Source organism: Lampetra fluviatilis, chromosome 52, assembly GCF_964198595.1.
Source record: "Lampetra fluviatilis chromosome 52, kcLamFluv1.1, whole genome shotgun sequence".
In the NCBI taxonomy this organism is placed as follows: Eukaryota; Metazoa; Chordata; class Hyperoartia; order Petromyzontiformes; family Petromyzontidae; genus Lampetra; species Lampetra fluviatilis.
In genome coordinates, this window is record NC_136326.1 from 3,408,689 (window position 1) to 3,423,474 (window position 14,786).

Genomic DNA, 14,786 nt, shown 5'->3' on the forward strand with positions numbered 1-14,786 from the left:
GAAAGAACCAAGAAGAATGTTGCAGGCGCGGGTGGGTTGATTCTAGGAACTTGAATTGTGAGAAGAGACAAGACGTTGGGAAATGAGTGACAAACGGTTACTCACCAGTGACTCACGGTCTACCCGTACCCGGCCGCACCAGGGTCGCAAACGGGTACCCGTACCCGGCCGGGTACGGGATGCTGGGTATCGGGTAGGGTACGGGTATCGGGTACCCGGTTGTGACCTCTGGCTCTAAGCATCAGATCCTCAACAACACTTGGTTAAACTTCTACAAATATCGTCGAATAACATCGACAAAGTGAACAATAGTTAAGGTATTTAGCAAAACGTCATTAACATCTACAACTCATTTTGTTTAAAATGTCAAAACGTGAGTACAGTACCTCGCCTGCCTGCTTTGGTCGCGACTCGGTCCACACGAAACACAGACCCCCCGTGTAAGCTTCACAACAAAGACACAGACAGATGTCCCCCTGAAGGACGGCTGGGCCAAGGGTTGTTTGTGAGCGTCGATGTTGGCCCACACGATCAGCACCACACCCGTCCGATTTGATATATATAAAATGTACGCAGGAAAATGCAACAGCCACACTGTTCTGTGCAATTGATACAAAATTGTTGATGGCAATTGGCTTTACCAGTTAGGTTCAATAGTGCTGTTTATATTGAGTATTTTGTAATGTTGGTTGTGTATGTATGCAGTATGCACACACTGTCTACCACCAACTCTTACATGATAGACACCGTGTGTGTATGCAATACACACATACAGTGTCTGTGCAGTACCTGATGCGGTATGGATATATTCCCACTAGGGAGACAAAGGCGGCTGGACGTGGTGCTGGCCACCCACCCCCTCGTATGCCTTCATAGGTCCTTGCTAACAGCACTTGCTTCTACAGTCTGTTTAGGCTATGCGGGGGATCTTTGTATTGGTCTTGTATGTATATTGAACTTCTTTGGCACCGTACGTAGCCAACCGTGCTAATTGGAGGTCTTGTTTAGGAGCGATGGATGCTTCTCGCGCCACGATGTCTCTCCGGGCCCTGCTACTGGTGCTTCTACTGCTGCTACTGGGTCCCATGAGCCCTGCGCTCTGCTGCCTGCGTTGCTCTCCGATTTTCAATGACGTGCGGAATCAGCTTAAGGAGTCCATACCAGGGGTGAGCGTGGACCACAAGAAGGAGATGTACAAGATCATCACAGAGATTGGCAATAAAGAGGCCCCCATTCTATGTAAGTGGCGCTATCAAATTCCTGTCCTCTATTCACATATTTCAATCCCAGCTCTCAATCCCCACTCTCAATCCCAGTTCTCAAACCTCTCTTTTCCCAGCTCTTTTTCTACACTCCCTTTGATGTTATTCTGCTCCTGTTTTAGGGCGGTGGTATGGCATTGCTGGTAGTATGTTTGCAGTTTGTTGCAGAGGGTTTCACGGTTCGAATCCAGCGGCTACCCTGGCGATTGCTGCGCTGTGCAATAACCGTAATAAACTACGCACTGTCCGCTTCGCTTAGAGTGGACATTAAAGATCCCCCGATGTCATTCTAAGAGTAGGCCATTGTGTGCTTACGTCAGGGTCCAAATGTGTCAAATTCGAAAGTGATCCACAAATGACTACATTTGGATTATACACATCATTGTCCCTTTGCTGGCAGATTAATGCCACCCTAAGTCACTCTTGGTCTCTTAATATCTCACCGGGTTAAACAAAACAATCATCAAAACTTGAAGTATCATTGAAAATTTTATTTTTTCTGTTTTTTCTTGTAAATGTCAGGAGGGTCTTGCCAAATGTTGCATTCATGGACTATGCGGCTGTGTGTAATTCCAAATGAGTTATTTGCGGGTACATTTTCAGCGTTGGGATGTTTTTGCCCAATTCCACAACAAATTGTATAGTTTAGTTTGGCTTTGGGAGGAAACTGGACAACCTGGAGGAATCCCATGCAGAACAGCGACAAAACATACAAACTCCACGCAGAAAGGCACTCAAGTCGAGAATCAAACCCAATAACTTATTTTTGTGAGGCACGAGTGTTTCCACTGTGTCGCCCTGTCACTTATAAAAATTTAATAACCCTTATTGCCATTGATGTTAATCGTTAGCTATTATTAATATTGGTAGGAACCTCCTGATTATACCAGCCCACAGGTGATTATTGTGTTCGTTCGTCGTGCAGAGAGGGGCTGGGTGGGGAGGGGAGGGTGGGGAGGGGCTGGGCGGGGAGGGGAGGGTGGGGAGGGGCTGGGTGGGGAGGGTGGGGCTGGGTGGGGAGGAGAGGGTGGGGAGGGGCTGGGTCGGGAGGGTGGGGAGGGGCTGGGTGGGGGGTGGGAGGGGTGGGGCTGGGTGGGGAGGGGCTGGTCACCCCGTGGTGCCCTTATAAAACTCAACGTTTAACCTACTCACGCCGGCTTGTGCCCGCCCTCACAGTCGAGCATTTTTGCGGAATACACCACGCCGCCGTTGACCCTGGCCATTGACCGAGCAACCCAACGTTCCTACCAGCTCCCTCCGCAGGAATCTGTTATAATCCTACATACCCTAGGTCCTAAACTTAACCCTAACAACACCTATTGTAACGCATAAAACACGTTGAATTGAATAAACCCAAGCCAAAACAATTAACTGAAATCAATAACACGTAGAATTAATTCTAAGCGAATATTGCTCAGAAGTTAAAGGTCGTGTTGCTGATGCTTCAATGGTACTGTCAGGGAAGGTTGACAGTGGTGATAGTTGATGGTACTATCGATGATGTTCATGTCTTCGCAGTTGATTTTGTGGACGTGGCTCCCGTGTTCCTGAAGAGGATTCTCGACATTATTGACTCCATGAGGCCAATGGGTGAGCATTACGCTCTTCACACACTCGCCACCACACTCAACACCACCAACAAACCATCCACAGCGCACTCAACACCACATCAACAAATCATCACACATAACCACCCTCATCAAACTCACAATCGCACCAACACACGTAACCCCGCACTCGCCAACACCCCAACAAACCATCACACTTGCCACCGCACAACTACGCTCACCACCACACACCGTGCTCACCGCCGCAATGAGCAAACATGAGTTAAATTAAACAATGGGCGTCGCAGTCTTTCCTCATTGACGCAAATTATTTTCTGATGTTGCTGTATTGGCAGTTGTGCACGAGGACTCAATCATAAACTCAACACATTTGTCAATAAGACTGTGGCCTTGACAAGAAAATGAAATAAATAGGTGTTGTTTCGTGCAATGGCAGAATGTACGACGAACGATCGCAGATCGAGTCATACACATTGTGTTTATTGTTTCACGTAAATTTAAAGTTTGTGAAGTGGTAACTGTGTCGTGACCCACCCCCCCGCCCCCACTCTTAAATGAGGTAACGCTGCAGGGTTGCCGCTCCACCCTTTCATCTCCCTCCCCGCCTGCCTCACGCCACTGCTAGTCAATCTCACGCCACGCCACTGGGCGAACTCGCGCAGTGCACGGTCTAAGGGTCGCGCTGCGAATGGAATTAGCATTGGAGTCGGTGTACATTGCCTAATCCGTCGTTGTGGTGTCTGTCTCTATCTCTACAGTACTATTAGGTGGCATCCGGATGGCCAATAATCCAGGTAACACTTTTATTTTTTATTAGTAGTATTATTGACAATGTGGTGGGTTTAGTCCCTTTGCCAATATGAAGGCGGAGTGGCAACCAGGTTAGTTCTCTCTGCAGAAGGGGACGGCATGTGTATCGCTGGAAACACCTAAGCAGTCGAATTGAGGAATCTGGCGTGTGGGCTCACACGGCTGGAGAAACATTTTCTTGATGCCCAAATGTGTTTTGATATTGTGCTTACCTGTTGAATTATTCGTTTAATGTTTGCTCAGCGTCGAGTTTGGTGTGTGCCACTTTTAAATAAGGTCACGCTACAGGGTTGCCCCTCCACCAGTTAACCCTTTCACCTCTCTCCCCTCCTGTTTTCACGCGACTGCTAGTCTATCTCACGCCACATCACTGGGAGAACTCACGCATTGCGTGCTCTGAGATTTGCGCTCCAAGTTGAAGTAGCATTTGAGCTGGTGTACATTGACTCATCAGTTGTTGTTGTTGTCTCTCTCTGTGCAGAAAAATCAGGTCCGAAGAGCGTCGATGTTCCAGGTAACACTTGAACTTGTTTAAGTAGCGTTGACAGGAATACTGTTACATATTTGTCCATGCAGTCAGATTCTGGAAGTAACGGATGAATTCCAATCACCATTGCGCCCCCGCCGCTGTAGATGATGAAAATGAATTTGTCTGATGGGTGGAAACTGATGCAGACATATGAGCTGTCACAAACCGAGGCCTAAATAAAACATAATTTAGAAATAGTAAAAACTATTTTACAAACACATCAACCACACTCGGGTTGTGTGAAGAAAATTCCAAAGTGCCAACGAAAAGGGGGAGTCAGACAAGGTGGCACGCTTTTACCAACATTATTCACAGCGACATCAGGGGGGTTTGGCCAGTTTCATGTAAAGGCGCGTTTCACCGGGAGCGGGAAGGAATCCGTACCCAGAGAAAACGCTATACGTCTGAGGGCATAGCACCCAAAGGCCAACACAGACAGATTCAAGAATCCACTTGATGTACTGCCAGACAGTTTGGGTGAAAAGTCTACGTGATCCATCAACCCTTGCCTCCAAATTCTGGTTTGTAGACATGCGGCACCGAATGTGGTTGATAACTAGAGAAATTGTATAAATTGTAAAATGAGAAACTATTCAGGAAGTGCTCCATAATAACTCATCATTACATAATTTTTCATGGTAATACTGGTGAATGTCTTCTTGGTTCTTTCGGTAAAGTCACGTAGAATGGAAATAATAAAATAATAAATTAAATAAAAATAAAAAACGTAATAAAAATATATTATTTTATTACTTTTTTATTTTTTTATTATTTCCATTCTAGGTGACTTTACCGAAAGAACCAAGAAGATGAATCCCCGCAGTCACGAAAGCTTTAAATCGAAACTGGTGAATGTGTTGATGTTTTTAGCAATCGCGATTGTGGTGATGGTGTAGATGGTACAGATATTGACGGTGTTCTTGTTTCTACAGATGTTCTATCAAGATTAATCGCTGTCGGAACAGAATACGAAGAAAAGATGGAAGGTGTGAGAATGAAACTGGAATTGATAGGCTGAGACAAAACGCGTGTTTCCCATGTCCAGTGTTTAGCCGCAGGGCTGGCCCTGGATCGGCATCGTAGAAGCGCTTTATTTTTTTTCCTTTTGTCATGTTGGTGACCCAGGTCACTCGTGCAAATAAGACTCCTAGATTTGAAGCTTTCGTGACTGCAAGGATTCATACTCTTTGTTTTTTTCGGTAAAGTCACGTAGGTAAAAAATAAAATAAGTGAAAGCAACTAAATTAAATCACGACGTTTCGGGCGAAAACACAAGCGTCCTTCTTCAGGTGGGGACAACGTAGCGAAAGCACAGCCGCTTAAGTGTGAGTTGCGCCCAAAACGTCGTGATTTAATGTAGTTTTCATTTATTTTGTTGAATTTTTTACCTACGTGACTTTACCGAAAAAACCAAAGAGTACAAATAAGACTCATTTCGGTCTCTGGAGTTCCCACCCGGTGACACAAAATCAACTTGAAACTGGAGGCTTGGTCAGCGTGACCCAACAATATTCTACCCAATCCTTCCCCCACCTGTGTTTTCTGAAACAAGTTAACTGGGACTGCGATTGATCAAGACGGGAAATCAGGGGAATGAGACGCTATAGAAGTTACAACGTTAAAACCTTAAGTTAAAAAGCATTTTCAAACTTGGATAATTCAGGTGTCTAATACCACAGCAGAGGTGTGAGTGAGCACGGTCGAGACCTGCGTTTGATTCCCGCCAGAGAATTAAATGATGATCCTGCTGAGGTGCTCCACGAATGGATATTAAGCAGCCAAAGATTTAATAACGAAAAATAACACGTTCCTTCGGAGTGGGCAGGTAGGAACTTGGTTGGACAGCGCATTCGTGCACGACAGAAAGCTCGCGGTCACGTGACGCACTTCAACCAATCCGGGAGCGTACTACATGTTTGGGAGGGGCTATGCACGACAGAAAAATAATCACTGGTGGGCAGTGTGGAACTGTTGTTCCTACCTGTATCAGGTTAGACATTCATCATTAGCAGCAGCAGTAGCCATGTTCAATCCACTGCTGAAGGCTTCCCCAAGCAGTTACCGTCTGCCACGGTCCTGCCATGTAACATTCAAACCTAGCGCCTGCACACGAGCTCAATTAATCAGGTGCCATGACCATTGCATGCTTGTTCATTTGTGATTGTCATCATCGCTCTTGTTCTATTCTCTACAGAGATTACACAGGCGCCGTGCGAAACCTGTGGTAAGTGATCGCACATCCCAATCGACACCCAGGGGCTATGCACACACACACGGCGCATTCATTCATTCCACACCCTATTTGTTGTGAACAAACTCTTAACAGAGCTGGTGATGCCACATTGTCACGTGCTGGGTAATAATAAGTTACAAACTGTTACTCATCCTGCCCATCACCAGAGACTCTTCTGCGAGAGTCAACACCTTCCCACATTGCATGTTGTCGTCATATTTGTCACAGACAGCCAGTCCCATGACTGCTAGGTAATGGCCTTGCGTTCTTGGTGCCAATTGAAAGTCTCATCCTTCTGTAATCATCTCCCTTCCACGAGTGGATTCCTTCTCTCTCTCACTCCCAGTTACCATTTCTGGTGCAACATTAACTTTATTTTCGAACACAAGAAGGAAAAATTTTCTTAATAAAAACTCACAATGCCGCACATGTAACCACAATGGCGACATATCAAAGAATCGGAATATCTATTCATACTGGAGGAATCCCGTTAGCTATAAAGCTATTTTATGCAGACCTCCAGTAGGGGCGGATCAGAACATTACAACAACAAACAATACAAAAACACGAAAGTATAGGAAAGGTAAACAAATCACCACACCACCCACAAGGACCCCCGTATAGCCTTTAACAGACTGTTGTAGCAAGTTCTGTTAGCGAGCACCTATGAAGGCCGGCACAGCACACTAGAGGGTGGCTGGCCAACACCACACCCGGCCTTTGTCTCCCCGATGCTTATGTTTACATCCTGCACCAGGTACTCATTTAATGCCAAGCCGACCTAGGGAAGGAACAGGACCAGTTAATATATTTATTACCGATGTTAGCTGCGAGCAGGAATCCAACTCGGGTCACCGGGTTTGTATAGCAGTGCGATAACATTTCACTACCACTCATATAGGTACGCACACATACATGTTCCTCTGCTAATGATGCTCATTGTGATGTTGTTTTTGTTGATGCAGCTCGGAAATCAGTGCCGGCAATGAAATGTGGCACATGTGAACGGGTGGTCATCACTTGCTCCTCATGTGGTAAGAATACATCGCACTACCAAACTACACTGCGCTGACACACCTCATATATGCCCCCACCACACTCATACACTACCACCATGCACACCACATCCCATCATGCGTTTGCGCACCAACTGCTCACACTGCATTGTACATACCAACCTTTTCCACGTGTAATACCACAGGCAGCCACACCACACACACGCATTCTATGTAACACACAAACCACATATTACACGCAAACAACGTCACACACCTAATCACAAACACTGAATCGCCACATTAACTCCCTTCACATATTTGCACACAAACACTGGCGGCCATGTTGTTTTTCACACAAACACTGGAGGCCATCATGTTTTTCAATGGCGATTTTAGTTTTTCTATTTAATAACAGTCGAACAATGGTCAAATACATTTAACGGACTCTATACACATTATAGATGTGAAAGACCAGTGCATATACAGTTCCATGGCACAAATTTGCCCAATAAAAACCAATTACCCTGCAAGTGATTCAATTGTAATTAGACGTAGCAACCATCACCCACTCCTGCGAAAACTTGGCAGGACCTTCCTGAAAATTAATCACGAGACTCAGCGAGGTTAATTTTGGTAAAAAAGTGTCATAAATAATCATCTGAACATTTCTTTACAGAAAACGTACGTTAAAATGTCGTGATTCAGTCGAGCACAGAATAGCCTGCTTTCACAAACTACAGGATATAAATTTTAATTCACTCTACAAGCGTAATATGCATAGTGTGGCATGCTACGACATGTTGCGGTATGTTGTCATGCTATGATGCAGTGTGGTATAGCATGAAATGACGTGCGGTGTGTTTTTAGTTTCAATCAAGAAGATGCTTGCCAACCCCGACATCATGCGGATAGGAGGAGGAATTATGCTGTCATGCATCCTCCTTTTCATCATCGGCATTCTAGGTAAGAGGGAGGGCTGTAGGTTTACACGTTTGTATGAATGTTTAACTTCTTTCCCACCGTACGTAGCCAACCGTACTAATCGGAGGTGTGGGTCACTGGGCCATGGAACCCAGACCTGCACCCTGCCTAATGCCTCGGAACCTTGATGTTTCAATGCTTTGTTGAATTTGTTTTATATCGCTGGCCGGTACTGAGACATTTGATCAGTTTGTGGTGTCCCAAACAAGACACTTGTAGAACATCCAACATAGGAACTTCCAGAATTCTTATCCTGAAAACATACACGGGACTGCATGGGTCTATATGCAAGTCTATACTTCTGAATCTTGATTTGAAGCTTTCGTGACTGCAGGAATCCATACTCTTTGGTTCTTTCGGTAAAGTCACGTAGGTAGAAAATAAAATAAATCGCGACGTTTCGGGCGCAACATAAGCGTCCGTCATCAGGTGGGAAAGCTTGGTCTGCTGCTGAAGCAGACTGTTTTAAAAGGTTTGAAATGAGTGTAGCCCAAGGGTCATTTTACGTGAGTCTATGCTTCTCTGTGTGAGTCTATGGGTCTCTATGTGAGTCTATAATTCTCTGTGCGAGTCTGTGGGTCTCTATGCAAGTCTGTGGGTGTCTGAGTCTATGCCTCTCCATGTGAGCCCATGGGTCTCTATGTGAGTCTATAATTCTCTGTGTGAGTCTGTGGGTCTCTATGTGAGTCTATAATTCTCTGTGTGAGTCTGTGGGTCTCTATGTGAGTCTATAATTCTCTGTGCGAGTCTGTGGGTCTCTATGCAAGTCTGTGGGTGTCTGAGTCTATGCCTCTCCATGTGAGCCCATGGGTCTCTATGTGAGTCTATAATTCTCTGTGTGAGTCTGTGGGTCTCTATGTGAGTCTATAATTCTCTGTGTGAGTCTGTGGGTCTTTGTGGGAGTCAGTTGGTCTCAATGTTAGTAATTTACATCTCCAAACGAATAATCTCCCGGAGCTGACCCGCGTTACAATTAAGTTATTATTTATCATTGCTTTATATTTGTGCAATATTTTCGATTTCCTGTGTTACACATTTTTTAATTCCGATTTTTATTCACTCCCATTACCGTACTTTTTAAAATGTATTTTGCTTTTATCATGTTGGTGATCCAGGTCACTTGCATATGAGAGTCATGCTGTTCTCTTGAATTCTCACCTGGTTAAGCAAAATCAACTTGACTTTACTATGGCCTCTATATGGATCCATGCGAGTCTGATTTTCGATTGTGGTGAAGTGTAGTCCATCGCATCGCCGCTCATTGTCACATGCACGCTTCCTTCAGGAGGTACAAATGTAATCCATTGGCTACTTCAGGTGCCATTAAATAACATTACTAACCCAACAAGCGCAGTTATGAACTCGCTTTCTCTACTCGTACAATGCCGTAGGAAAGACGATGCATGTGGTGCTTTAGTGACACGATGTGTGTAATGATGCCTCGTGCTGTGAAGAGGTACAAGTTGTGACATGGAGTGCATGACGATGTGGTGTGTGTTTGTGTGTTACAGTAACATCATACAAGAAGGACGATGGGAAAGATCCTCAGGGTGGTATGCTGACGGAGGTTGTGCCTCACAAGGAGGAGCTGAAACCGGCTGTTCATTCTGAGAAGACAAAGAAGAGTGAAAAATCTGGCTCCATTCACCACTCTCAACACAAAACTCCCAAAGCTGGTAATTCCACAGTCAGTCTGTCCCCAATGTTAGAATATGCATCTCTAAGCAAATAATCTGCCCGAGATCACTTATGCTGCAGGGAATTATTTTAACATTGTTTTATCGTTGTGCAATATATTCGAAGTCTCACGTGATAGTTGTTTTTATTCCGATTTTTACGTGCTCCATTACTGTACTGTTTTACATTGTTTTTTTAACACGTAGGCTTTCGCGACCAATATCACTTTTTAACTGATTGGCCGTGTCGGGTGGTGGAGGGTTACGACACATTTATAAATAACGCGATCTAAACCCAAAAACGTTGATTATGAATTTTGTCTTTTGTTTGTCATGTTGGTGAAATCAGTTACGCCTCATTCCAAGAAGAAAAACAGCAGTGGACATACAGATTCTGCCTCCAAGCACCACTCTAAAAGTAAAACTGACAAAGCTGGCAATGCCAAACACACTCAGAAGTGAAGGAAACTCCACAACAGCACGGATGGGTGACATGGAGCAGCGCGGACTGCCAGAGTGAAGCAGCACGGACGGACAGAGCGGAGCAGCACGAACATTCAGGATGAACGCCTTGTTCGGGGACCGGGCGTCGCGCCTTCGGACTTTGGCATTCCTCGGCCAACTGGCGTGCCGTCTGCCACATCAGGTCATCGCATCGCGGTGGTCTGCGCTTCTTCGCCGGAGGAGTGGCTGGGCTGCACGGACTCTCTCTTGGCGCCCTCTCCTGGGGCAGGAAGACATCGCTGTTGGCATTGCAATGCCCAAGGCTGCTCGGCTGTCGAATTGGAAAACGCATCCCATGCGCTAAACACACACAGGCACTAGCCTTGGCAAATACCTAGGAAACTTAAGAGTGTTAGCCCCGGTATCAGATCCCCTCCGTTGAGTTTTTCACCCCTAGCCTGCCTAGCGAGCAAAAATGGTCTGGGTTTTCTTGGGAGGAGGGAAATTGACAAAGATTTGATATGCAGGAAATGGAATGGACTGGCGATTGTGGGAGATTAAAGGACGATGTTACTAAAGAACTTTAATTCTCTTGCAGAAGTGCTGCTACTGTTCAAACCATTGTCGGGGTTTTCTCTTTTGCATTCGGTTTATTCAATAAGATGAAATAAAAAGTGATCAGCATCATATTGATATTGGCTGTTAAGATTAATTATGCTCTGATAACATATGCATTGTCTTTGAAACTGATTTGTCCACATCAGACTAATCCAGACAGGATTCCTTGATTGGTGTTTTAACATCTTAACGCCTGTTTTATTGCCAGAAAGGGTAAAACCTTGATTTGAAGCTTTCGTGACTGCAGGAATGCATACTCTTTGGTTCTTTCGGTAAAGTCACGTAGGTAGAAAATAAAATAAATCACGACGTTTCGGGCGCAACACAAGCATCCATTATCAACCAATAATCTGAGAATCGGAGGGTGGCAGAAAAAAAACGCTTTGTGGGACTGCTATGGAGAGGCGAGAGACTGTTTTTTGCTTATATTTACATATGTTTAAATATTGTTTCAGAAAAAGTTTGTACTAAACTCAAGCGACTCCTGTCTTTCTGGTCATGGATGTTATTACACCACTCACGCTACCAGCTGGATCTTAGAAGTTTGTTTTTCACGAACACGCAGTTGCGCAGTACAATACTCAAGCTCTTATAATTGTCATTCTGTCGGGGGGGGGGAATGTTTGGTCCTTGTAACTTCTAAACATCCGTAATTCATGGGGTTAAAATCCTGTGTTGCTGTGTTCAAGAGCCATCATGGGTGCAGGGGCTTCAGGTGTTGGAGAGTTTAATGTTTGGATCAAGTACGGTAGAGGGTTTAATGGTTTAAATGTGTAGGGTGTCAATTCAGAGACACTAATAGTAGGAGGCATACACGTTTATTCTACACTTTCCACGGTATAGGGGATAACTATATATGGGTCAGGACAGCCGGCACGCTGCCTAACCCAATACCGACGAGGAGGTGAAGACGGGGACGAAGACTTGTGAAGACAACGGGTTCCGTTCCCAAACCACAGCAGCCCCAACCCAGCGTCGGGGCCTCCCTTTTATCCTCCCCAGCATGGCCTGGCTCCGCCCTCGGCCACGCCCCCTTCTGGAACTCACCAGAAGGCTCTGGCTCAGCCCCACGTGTTCCTTCTGACGCCTTTACCCTACATCAGAGGTCGCAAACGGGTTTTGATTCCTTACCCGTACCCGGCCGCACCAGGGTCGCAAATGGGTACCCTACCCGTACCCGGCCAGGTACGGGTAAGGTATGGGTATCGGATACCTGATTGCGACCTCTGGGATGAAGCCATGTTGCAGGCGTGGGTGGGTTGATTCTAGGAACTTGAATTGTGAGAAGAGACGACGTTGGGAAATGAGTGACAGTTACTCAACAGTGACTCATGGCCTACCCGTACCCGGCCGTACCAGGGTCACAAACTGGTACCCGTACCCAGCTGGGTACGGGTAGCCGGGTATCGGCTAGGGTACGGGTATCGGGTACCCGGTTGCGACCTTTGCCCTACATCCCTGCCTATCACCTGCCCTGCTGGTAGACCGGGATATTACACCCACGATCCCTCTCTCTACCAGTAAGCAGCGCTCCGCGCCGTAGTGACCCATTCTATGTCACTACATATGTACTGAACATACAAGCCATGATCTTGTGTTTCTCCATAATGCCAGAAGGGTTGTCCATCGGGGCAAATCCCATTGTGTGGGCACCCCTGACACCTTCAAACTCAACCGGAAGTATTACATTTGGCACGGTGACGTGAAAGCGCCGGTAGCCCCAAAGTGTGGGGCCCGGGGCATTCGCCCCGAATCGCCGTACCCGGGGGACGGCTCTGACAGCCAGGTGCTGTATTGTTAAGGGGTTAAACGGGACAGTAACATGTAGAAGTACAGTACAGCAGGTTTCTTGCATCGTAATTCACCTCGCAGGAACAGTTTCTAAGGGTACAATTCCCCACCAGAAATGCAACTATTGGTGTCTCGCGTTGGTTATATCCCAGCACCACCAGGAGCAGGGCCCGTTTCTATCAGACCCACAGCACCAAGTCCCCCACCTCTGAGCAGGAACCTCTAGAGCCCCTGTAAGCACATTCCCCTTCGGTCCCTCTCTCCTAGTAGAGTTCCTTCACCCGAGGCCAGTAAGTTCGACCAATCTGAAGGGGTGGTCCAGATGTCTCATAATTGAGTCAGCAACTGCTGCGCATTGCTTTTTTTTCCATCCAAAATTGCTCCTGTGGAAAATAGCTTGCTGTTTCCATCTCAGTATTGCCCATTTTGGTGGAGCTTCTTTGTTAAATCTTTCACATGAATCATCTCGTATGCCTTTCATGGTTTTTCTGGTTTGTGATCTTTCCTGATCTCATACTCTTCACTACAAGCCGTTCTTCAATATTGTAAGAACTCGTATGACGTATCTGAAACCAATAAGGTTAATTTTTAAACAGATGAACATGCAAAGGAAAACAACGTTAGGGGTCAATTGGGGGTCACGTGACATCTTTACAACCCAGGTGTGTCGGTGCGCACACGATGAAAAGCAATCACCCATCCAATCAACGAGCTTATTCATCAATGTATTGTTTCATGCAGCTTTTCGTTCATCAAGTCATTGAGTCAAGACGAGATCTCTGAACTCGCCCCTAACTCTAAACGGCCATTGCCCCCTCCTTGATGGATATACGACTCCAATCGCTTCATTGAGCAACTGGCATCAGCATAATAAAAAAAATGCACGCGACAACTCGAGTGTTTTGGTCGATTTATAAAGTAACTTTCAAATCGGTAGTTTATTTTCACAATCAGAACTAAACGCACGTGGACAGTCGCCACGCACTGTGTTTTCTCATTACACGGGACACCGTAAGTCGTTTCCTATGGCATCATCCTGCACCGTTATGTGGAATCGATAAAGTTACAATTCTTAAAGGTAGAGATATCCTCCCATCACAAGATTCTAGAATCCTTGCCAATAGGAAATACCACTGGGAAATTTTTATATAACTAATTTATTCATAAACACATTCCTGCGGAGGGAGCTGGTAAGAACGTTGGGTTGCTCGGTCAATGGCCAGGGTCAACGGCAGCGTGGTGTATTCCGCAAATATGCCCAACTGTGAGGGCGGGCACAAGCCGGCGTGAGTAGGTGAAACGCTGAGTTTTATAAGGGCACCACGGGGTGACCAGTCCCTCCCCACCCAGCCCCACCTCCCACCCAGCCCCTCCCCACCTTCCCCTACCCACCCAGCCCATCCCCACCCAGCCCCACCCCTCCCATTTTTGGATGCACGACGGACGGACGGACACAATAATCCCCTGTGGGCTGGTGTAACCAGGAGGTTCCTACCAGTATAACTATTTTATTCTCAGAACCGACTATAATTTAAGCTTGCACTTGACACACATTTAAATCTATTTGCCCACATTATTTCTGACACGTAATATTATTCATTCGACGTGAGTGAAAAAAGATCCTCATAGCTCATTGGATTTCTCCCACAGTCTACATAATTAAAGCCGATTCTGATTTTGTCTTTTACGTTGTTTTTTGGGAGCGAAAAAAAATATGGGTGGATGTGTGTGTGTGAGTCGATTTGGTCCTGAATGGGTCGAGTATGGGTTTCATCACACGATGAAGTCCTTTGTCCAGCCTGAACATCAGAGCTGTTGTGTAGGGAAGACTGTACCATGTGAAACCAACCATAAGGGGGGTGAAATAAGATTTAAC

At 45.9% G+C, this 14,786-nt stretch overlaps 1 long non-coding RNA gene across 1 annotated transcript; it reads left to right on the plus strand.

Moving 5' to 3' along the window:
• Positions 1-4,118: 4,118 nt before the first annotated feature.
• LOC144948983 (uncharacterized) lies at positions 4,119-8,346 on the plus strand. The gene is made up of 5 exons (XR_013640233.1): positions 4,119-4,154; positions 5,102-5,155; positions 6,364-6,393; positions 7,368-7,436; positions 8,268-8,346. It is a non-coding gene; the product is annotated as an uncharacterized LOC144948983 (long non-coding RNA).
• Positions 8,347-14,786: the final 6,440 nt, after the last annotated feature.